General features: G+C 45.1%; 1 long non-coding RNA gene across 1 annotated transcript in view; it reads right to left on the bottom strand.

Annotated features, from left to right (window-relative positions):
- Positions 1–362: 362 nt before the first annotated feature.
- Positions 363–8353, bottom strand: part of LOC139085283 (uncharacterized) — a 71446-nt gene continuing 63455 nt past the window's right edge. Inside the window, exon 2 of the long non-coding RNA XR_011543522.1 lies at positions 363–3000. This is a non-coding gene — a long non-coding RNA (uncharacterized lncRNA). The remainder of the gene's footprint in view (positions 3001–8353) is intronic.

Raw genomic sequence — 8353 nt, 5'->3', positions numbered from 1 at the left:
ACTTGCTTTTAAAGGCTGTCATTTCTGGAAAAGATGCCTCACAAAAATATGAAGATTCAAATGAAAAAGAATGCAGCATTCTTGCCTTATTCAGTCATAATACTCACTTTTCAATTTCACCTACCAATTATGCAAAGATTTTTGGTAAAATTTAGCTAGTACGTTTCCAACTTCCCTGACGACAATCCATTTTTCTCAGTTTATTAGAATTAAAAAAAAAACCTTGTTAAATATCCAATAACATTTCATTTGGAAATTTAAAACAGGCTAGAATATTCTGTTTCCATCTTTCCAGGAATAAAGATGTATTTTTAACAATGTTAACTGGAAATGTTTTAAATCATCAGTGCTCAAACACTGTCTTCACAGAAAAAGTATCTTTTTTTAATTCAAGAATAACATACATACAGGAAAATGTACATCTCGTAAGCATGCAGATCAACGCCCTCTTACAAAGTGAGCACACCTGGTTTAGAGACACAGCTCAAGAAACAGAACATTATTTGCAGACCCATTGTCAAAAGCCCCTTTGTACCTTTTCCAGTTATTTTCCCCCCAAGGGTAACCACTATCGTAGTTTTCAGATTAGTTTTGCCTTTTTTTTTAACCTCATGTAAGTGGAATCATACAGGAGGCACCCTTTTTGATGTCTGGCTCCTTTTGCCCAAAATGTCATTTGTGAGTTTCATCCATGTCACTGAGGTTGTCACAGATCATTTGTTCTCACTGCATGTAGTACTGTCTTGTGGGAATACACACCAGTAAGTTTATTCATTTCGCTTTGAGTGGGCATTTGGGTAAATTCCAGGGTTCGTGTGTTAGGAATAACGCTGCTATGCCCGTTTCACTGCCTGACTTTTGGTGAACACATTTCTATTTCCATTGGGTGCACTCCTAAGGTAGAATTGCTGGGTCCTTGGGTTTCCTTCTGTTCTGCTTTTGCAGATACTGCCAGACAGTTGCCTGAACCGGTTCCACGAATTTACACTCCCACCACTGTGGGAGTTCTGGCTGCTCCACATTCTCATCCACTCTTGGGATTGTCTGTCTTTTTCATTGTGGCCATTTTGGTGCATGTATGAAGGTCTCTCTCTGTGGTTTACACGTTTCTTTTGAAAGGCAGTTACCATCTCATTTATTATTAAATCGTGACACTTACCCTGAAGGGAAAACTTAGACTCCTGACAGTCATTTGTCATCCTTGAAAAGATCAAATCATTTAGAACCTTGATTTTATGTTCTCTCATTGCTTCAAATACTTTGCAAAAGAGAATGAAGGAGTCTCTGCTTGAACGAAATATTTTCAGGTGCACTGCCTATCTAATGATGAAGTATTGCACAGATTCTTCTATATTGTAAAGTTCCTGTCTCTGTATAATGATCCCCATCAGTGACATCCTATCGTGCCCTGTGCTTTTGTGGCTTTGTTCCTGACTTCAATAGCTTGCTATAGAAAACGCAGCAAGGGGCCAGCTCCGTGGCTGAGTGGTTAAGTTCGCGCGCTCCTCTGTGGCGGCCCAGGGTTCGGATCCTGGGCGCGGACATAGCACCGCTCATCAGGCCACGTTGAGGCGGCATCCCACATCCCACAACTAGAAGGACATGCAACTAAGATATACAACTGTGTACGGGAGGGTTGGGGGAGATAAAGCAGAAAAAAAAAAAGACTGGCAACAGTTGTTAGCCCAGGTACCAATCTTTAAAAAAAAAAAAAGGAAGACTGGCAACAGTTGTTAGCCCAGGTGCCGATCTTTAAAAACAAAAAAAAAAGGAAGATTGGCAACAGTTGTTAGCCCAGGTGCCAATCTTTAAAAAGAAAATGCAGCAAATAAATTTCACATAAGGTACTAGCTTGTGAAATTTACCTATTTTTTCATTCCTGTCAACATAAAACCAAAACATTGCTTTTGTTAAGAAACTCATTTACCATTGAGAAAGTGCTTTTTTCTGAACTCATAAGAAAGGGTCCTCCAACAGATTTTATTATTGCCATGAAGAATCTGGAAATAGCATAAGCCAAAATATGTTGAAACATCTGTACTACTTTCCAACAGTTGTAGGGTAAACTTCTCACAATGAATTATTTGTTTTAACATTTCTTCAATTCTTTAACAACAAGTTCTATGCATCTTCCAAAAATGTTTAATGACCAAGGAGTCTATTTTAATGTGTCACTATATAGTTTTCAGATATTTCTTCAGCTATTTTCACTATAGCATGTAGAGCAAGTGTTTGACCAATGGGCTATGGACTTTCACTTTCAAAATTAAGTAGTAAATTCAAAATTATCAAAAATTTAATCAAATTTTGTAAAGGGCTGGATTGAGTATATTATGACTTTAAGTAGCTGAAAGAAGTTTCTAAACATTTTGTTCATTGCAATGGCTGCACACTCTCATTAGCTACGTCAAGATCCAATATTCACTCAAGGAGAGAGTCATCATTAATGATAGTGGATGAAAGACCATGCTTCAAATAGTCTTCTTAATTTTTCCAGTCTTTTGGCCAATGTTGTGATTGATGTAATTAGCCCGCCATTCTTTTTATCCTGTAATTAGCTGAAAAGAGGCAGCACTAGGAGTTGCAGAAATAGCACATCAGCATTCTGCTGGTCCCCTGGGCTTGTGTCATTAATATTATCTCCAGTTTGCAGTTTCTTCTCAGTAATCATTTAAATCACTTGTCTATTTTGTGAGGATTAGTTAAATTAAAACGAGATATCATAGGCTGCAGATCCAATTAACAGGGCACATAAACACAAATAGGCTAAACGCTTGTAGGAGGCATACAAATTTCCATTTCTGGAAGATTCTCCTTGCACTGAAGGGTTCTTTTGAATAAGGAATTCTCCCCTGTGCTTCGCCATGGGAGTGTCCAACGTCAGAGCTCTAAGAGCTTCTAGAAAGCATCTTGTCAGCCTCCACATTTGACAGGTAAGGAGTTGGAGGCACCCAAAGGAAGAGTGGAGACCATGTAGACTGCTGGTTTAGTGTGCAGGCCCTGGGGACAGAGAACACAGGGTCAAATCCCAGCCTCTGCCACTTCTTCTCTGTGTTTGCCTCTCTAAGCCTGTTTCCTCAGCTGTCTACCTAAACAGGGCAAATGTTACCGTATATAAATTATATCTCCATAAACCCCTCTTTTAAAGGAAGGAAGGAAGGAAGGCAAGCCTCAATGCTGAGGCCTGAAATTAAGTAGAGATTCTCAAACAAGCCTAGAGTCTCCCCCAGAGCAGCATCTCTGTCTTAAACTCTGTATCCCCGGCGTGCTTAGCACAGGGCCAGGCACATCGTAGATGCTTGAACACAATTGCTGATTGTAGTGGGTTGAATGGTGGCCCCCAAAAGATACGTCCACATCTGAATCCTTGGAAGCTTGTGAATATGACCTTATTTGGAAAAAGGGTCTTTGCAGATGTAAGTTAAGGATCTTGCGTTAAGAGCATCCTGGATTTTCTAGGTGGACCCTAAATCCAATGACACTGTCCTTGTAAGACACAAATAAGAAGACACAGAACGCAGAGGAGAAGGCCAGGTGAAGAGGGAGGCAGAGATCAGCATGACGCTGTTCACAAACCAAGGAATGCCGAGGATTGCAGAAGCCACCAGAAGCTCAGGAAGAGGCAAGGAAGGGTTCTCCCCTAGAGCCTTTGGAGTAAGTACTGTTTGTTTTCACCTAATCCAGTGATTTCCAAACTCAAGCTCTGCAGAGCCCCCCATGGCCCCCACGATACAAGAAGTATGGTACCTACTTTGTACAAGTTACTTCTAAGACTTCTTGCAATGAAACTATTCTGCAGCTTAAAAAAACTAAATGAAAAATCGAATCAACCAACCCTAAATCTTATCCAGCTCTAAATGTTAACACTGCAGATCAGAGAAGTTACGTAACTCGTCCGAGTTCTCTTGTAAGCAAGAGGCAGAGCCACAGTCAGCACCGCCATCTTCTTCCTCCCTATGCAGAGCTCCACCCAGACACCAAGGGGCCCCCAGTGAATCAGTGTCCTTGGAAAAGAAAGAGGAAAACATTAGCAGCACTCCCCTTACAGGGAAAGACGGGACAAAGACGCCCTTGAATAAGAGCACTGCCATTCAACTAGAGGCTGTAAACACTGCGATAAGTACAGACAAAGAAGGAAAACGGAAAAGGAGAAAGAAGGAGACTTCAAGGAGCCAGGGGTTCTCCTCATCACCTACAGATTTGAGGAAAGCGTCCATGGTCTACACCTGCAAGGACAGAACGTTCTTCCTCCGTGAACTGAGCATTTGGCTAAGCCTGCTGTCACTGGGAGTCAGACAAAAGCAAATTCCAACTGTAGCCCCGTCGTTTATTTCTGTGCGAGCTTGAGCAAACTTAACTTCTCTGAGGCTCCGCGTCTTCTGAGTAAATGGGAACAATAGCTACCTCGCAGGGTGGCTGTGAGACTTAGATGACATAACCTAGGGAGTCTGACCCAGATTCTGAAGCCAAGCCAGTCAACTCTCATCTCTATGAGACTAGCTGTGGACCTTGGGCAATTACCTCTCTCTGCCTCGGTTTCCTCATCTGTAAAATGGGGATAAAGCTGCCTGCCACAGAGGGTCATCAAGATGGTTAGAATGAGCCAATAATTCTAAAGTACTTAAACAGTGCCTGTCAGAGTAGAACCATATGAGCATTTGATAAATTAAAAATTGACATGAAAATGGACCTTTGGAAGGAGAAGATTTTTCTCACCTCCTCTCAGGAAGGGGCTCCTAACACGCAGAACTTTGTAAACAGACAGAATTTGATTGCGTAAAATGCATCAGTCAGTTCTAGCAGGAGAAAAGTTTGGTTTTCTGACAGATGCTCTTGTCTGAAGATTCTGAAAGTCCGCAGCCTCCTCCGGCCTGACTCAGCGGGCACAGGAAGACAGTCTGATGAGAAAACTGACGCCCTGAGGGCTTGGCGATGCGCTGATGTCAGAGTGTGTTCTTTCTGGCGGTGAATTGTTACCCGCCCGTCTTCTCCACATCCTGGCCTAAGTGAGGGGCGTGCATATGTCCAGCCCCTGGCTCAGAACAGGGGTTGAGGAATTCGCCGCAGCTTCCGAGCGCTCCCCTCTAAAGTGATTGGGGGTACTCCAAGCCTGGGACCGGGCATTCCTAGGCTATGGCCACAGGTCTCGATGACTCATGTCTAATTTCTGTAACACTAGTCTGCAGGCCTCTAGCTCATGTCAGCTGATCACTGAGTTCTCTCATTCCTTCTGACAAAAATAATAGTAATAATAAGCACCAAATACGTGTCCAGTTCTCTGCTGCTAGGCACCAGGAACACAGAGATGAGCTCATGGGGAACTGAGGTTAATAAATAGAACATTGCGAGTCCTATTAGGTGGGAGGCCAAAGGAGACAATTTAGCTAACTGGGGAGGGTGAGTACAGAACAATTACGGAGCCCTTCCTATGTGCTAAGCATGACTCCAGGCACTTCCATTTATTAACTCATTCAACCCCTACAAGCACCCTATGGGGTAGATAGTAGATCCCCCATTTAAAGTGAAGAACAGAGAGGTTATACCACTTGCCTAAAGTCACACAGCCAGTAGGGGTGGAATCCATGGGCATCCAGACAGGAGGACTCCAGAACCTGTGCTCTCTGCCTCTCCCATGGGGCTGAAGTGTCACTTGTTGATGGCCCATTGCATTTCACCTTTGGATCCTCAATTCCCTCAACACTAGAAAAGAGTGGGATCTACCTAGAATGCCAGCACTGTCTTCCTGTCAGGAGGCAGGAACTAGTCTTACGCTCTGGGGATCTGTTGCTCAAGGTTATTGCTATATGTAGGGTAAAATTTGAAAGGACATGCTTTGATGGTGTACCCATGACTCATATCCTAACAGGATCAACCCATTTCAGTGATCAAGGTATGATCAGGCCTTGTGTTGACATCACATTCTACATTCACCCCAACTCTAGAGGTGGGTGTTCATGTCCCCATTTCACAGACAAGGAACAGAGAGGATTAGAGAGGTCTAGTGCCCTGTTTAAACCACACCACAAACTAGAGAACTCTACATCTCATGCCTTTTTCACTGTGCCATATTGGACATTGAACCACTAGAGAAAAATCCTAGAGCCAGGAAACTCAGAGCTTCTGGTGCATAAAAGGGCCAAAACAGAGAGCGAGGAGTAATAAATAACAATGACAATAGTACCAGGTAGCACTTACTAAGCTCTTAGCACATCGCAAGCACCATGCTAAAACATGTTATCTCATTTAATCTTAACATCTCTGTGACATGAGTTCTTTTTTATCCTTGTTTTACAAATAAGGAAATTAAAGCTGAGATGATAAATGATTTGCCCAATTTGCGTGTGGTGCAACAAGAATCAAACCCGTGCAAGTCTGAATCCAGAGCCCACATCCCCGTTCCTCTTGCCTTTGCAGCCAGAAATGAATCTGCGCAAACAGCCTCAGCCTCCTCATGGTGGGGTGCCCTCGGACACCGTACTCAACTTCTCTGAGATTTGGCTTCCTCAATTGCAAATGTGGGACCAAGAATACCTACTTTCTAGGTGGTATTGAGGAGCGATTGAATCAGGATCCCAGGGGCCTGGGGGCTGGGCATTATTGTTCTAAAGACTCCCCAGGTGATTCTCCTACGCAGTAACCTTGGGCTCCATCCACCAGGCCCTTGTAGGTTGCAGGGGCATCTCACACTTTAATGTGATATGGATCACCTGCAATCTCATTAAACCGCAGCTTTGATTCAGCAAGTCTGGAGTGGGACCCGAGACTGCTTTTCTTTTTTTTTTTTTAAGATTGGCACCTGGGCTAACAACTGTTGCCAATCTTCTTTTTTTTAAAGGATTGGCACCTGGGCTAACAACTGTTGCCAATTTTTTTTTCTGCTTTATCTCCCCAAACCCCCCCGTACACAGTTGTATATCTTAGTTGCAGGTGCTTCTAGTTGTGGGATGTGGGATGCCACCTCAACGTGGCCTGACCAGCAGTGCCATGTCCGCGCCCAGGATCCAAACCCTGGGCTGCTGCAGCGGAGCGCGCGAACTTAACCACTTGGCCACAGAGCCGGCCTCGAGACTCTGCTTTTCTAACAAGGCCTCCTCCCCAACCCCTCCACCTGAGGCTGGTGGACCACACTTTGACTACCAAGGCTGTCGGTCATGGTGAGGATGTGGATTTATTTTAAGGGCCAAGGGAAGCCCCTGGAGAGTTTGAAACAGGGCAGTGTTGTGAGCTGTCCTACCACATGGAAGGGTCATCCCTGCCGCTGTGTAAAGGACAAAGCCTTTGGTGGCAGGGAGGTGGTGGGCTACAGTGGAAGGGGAGGCCCAGTGTCTGCTGTGGCCCAGAGACGACATAAAAGGATTCCCCTGCTCTCTCCAAGCAGGAATGTATGCAGGGAAGCAAGCATAGCACCTGTGCCCAGCATAGGAGGCCAACAGTGCACAGGGGTCGTTGTTATTATCAAATCTGGGAGTGGGCAGAGTGGGGATGCTTGAGGGCTGAGGAAACGGTCCTCTTCCTGCTTGTCACCTTGTCTGCCTCCCATGGGGGATGCGCCTTTGTGTGCTGGATCGAGAGCTTTCTCTCCTCGGCCACTGAAGGGCCCAGTTCCACGTGATGGAGAATGGCACACCCTCTGGGAAGACCCAGCAGCCAGGTTGAAGAGCGGGAGCAGAGAGTTTCCCAGAATTCCACGAGGCTGCCTAGACCTGACCCAGAGCCTGGCACCATGTGACCGGCAGCCCTTCCAAAAGTCCCAAATGTTCCCTCGGCCTGTCACACCCCTTCTTTTGGGTGCTTAGAGTTCAAAGGGAAAGAATTTTTCTTCCAAAGGAGTGGCTGTGAGGGTTTGATAACAGACTCGTCTCTTCAGGCTCCCAGATTCCCCCCAGGCCGGGTGAGTCATGCTGCTAGAAAATGACAAACACGGGTAAATAAGATAATAGGAATGACACAGGTGACTCAGCTGACATCGACACCCAGGCTGGGCTCCAAGGCCCCTAGCAGGAAGGAGGCTGCATTTAGAAGAGGAGGATGATTGTGAATAAGGGATCCACAAAAGATTTTTTTTCTCTCATCCTGGTTACAGACAGTATTTCACAAGGTGTTTTTTTCCACCGGGAGCTGCCTGAGTCTGGCGGGCCCAGCATTACTCATGGTGGAGGGAGGTTGCAACCTGACTTCAAGGCCCGGGGATGGAGGGATGTGTGCAAACCTTCCTTCAAAAGTTGCAGGAAACAGCAGCACCCTCCCCAAGCCACAGCAGCTGGTTCTGCCGCAGAGGACTGATCTCGGCCTCATTTTCTCCCCAGAATCCTCCATCAAAACGAATTTGGACACAACTAGAAGGACCCACAAC

The sequence above is a fragment of the Equus przewalskii genome, chromosome 8 (genome assembly GCF_037783145.1).
Source record: "Equus przewalskii isolate Varuska chromosome 8, EquPr2, whole genome shotgun sequence".
In the NCBI taxonomy this organism is placed as follows: Eukaryota; Metazoa; Chordata; class Mammalia; order Perissodactyla; family Equidae; genus Equus; species Equus przewalskii.
This window is presented reverse-complemented; position numbering and strand designations above follow the sequence as displayed.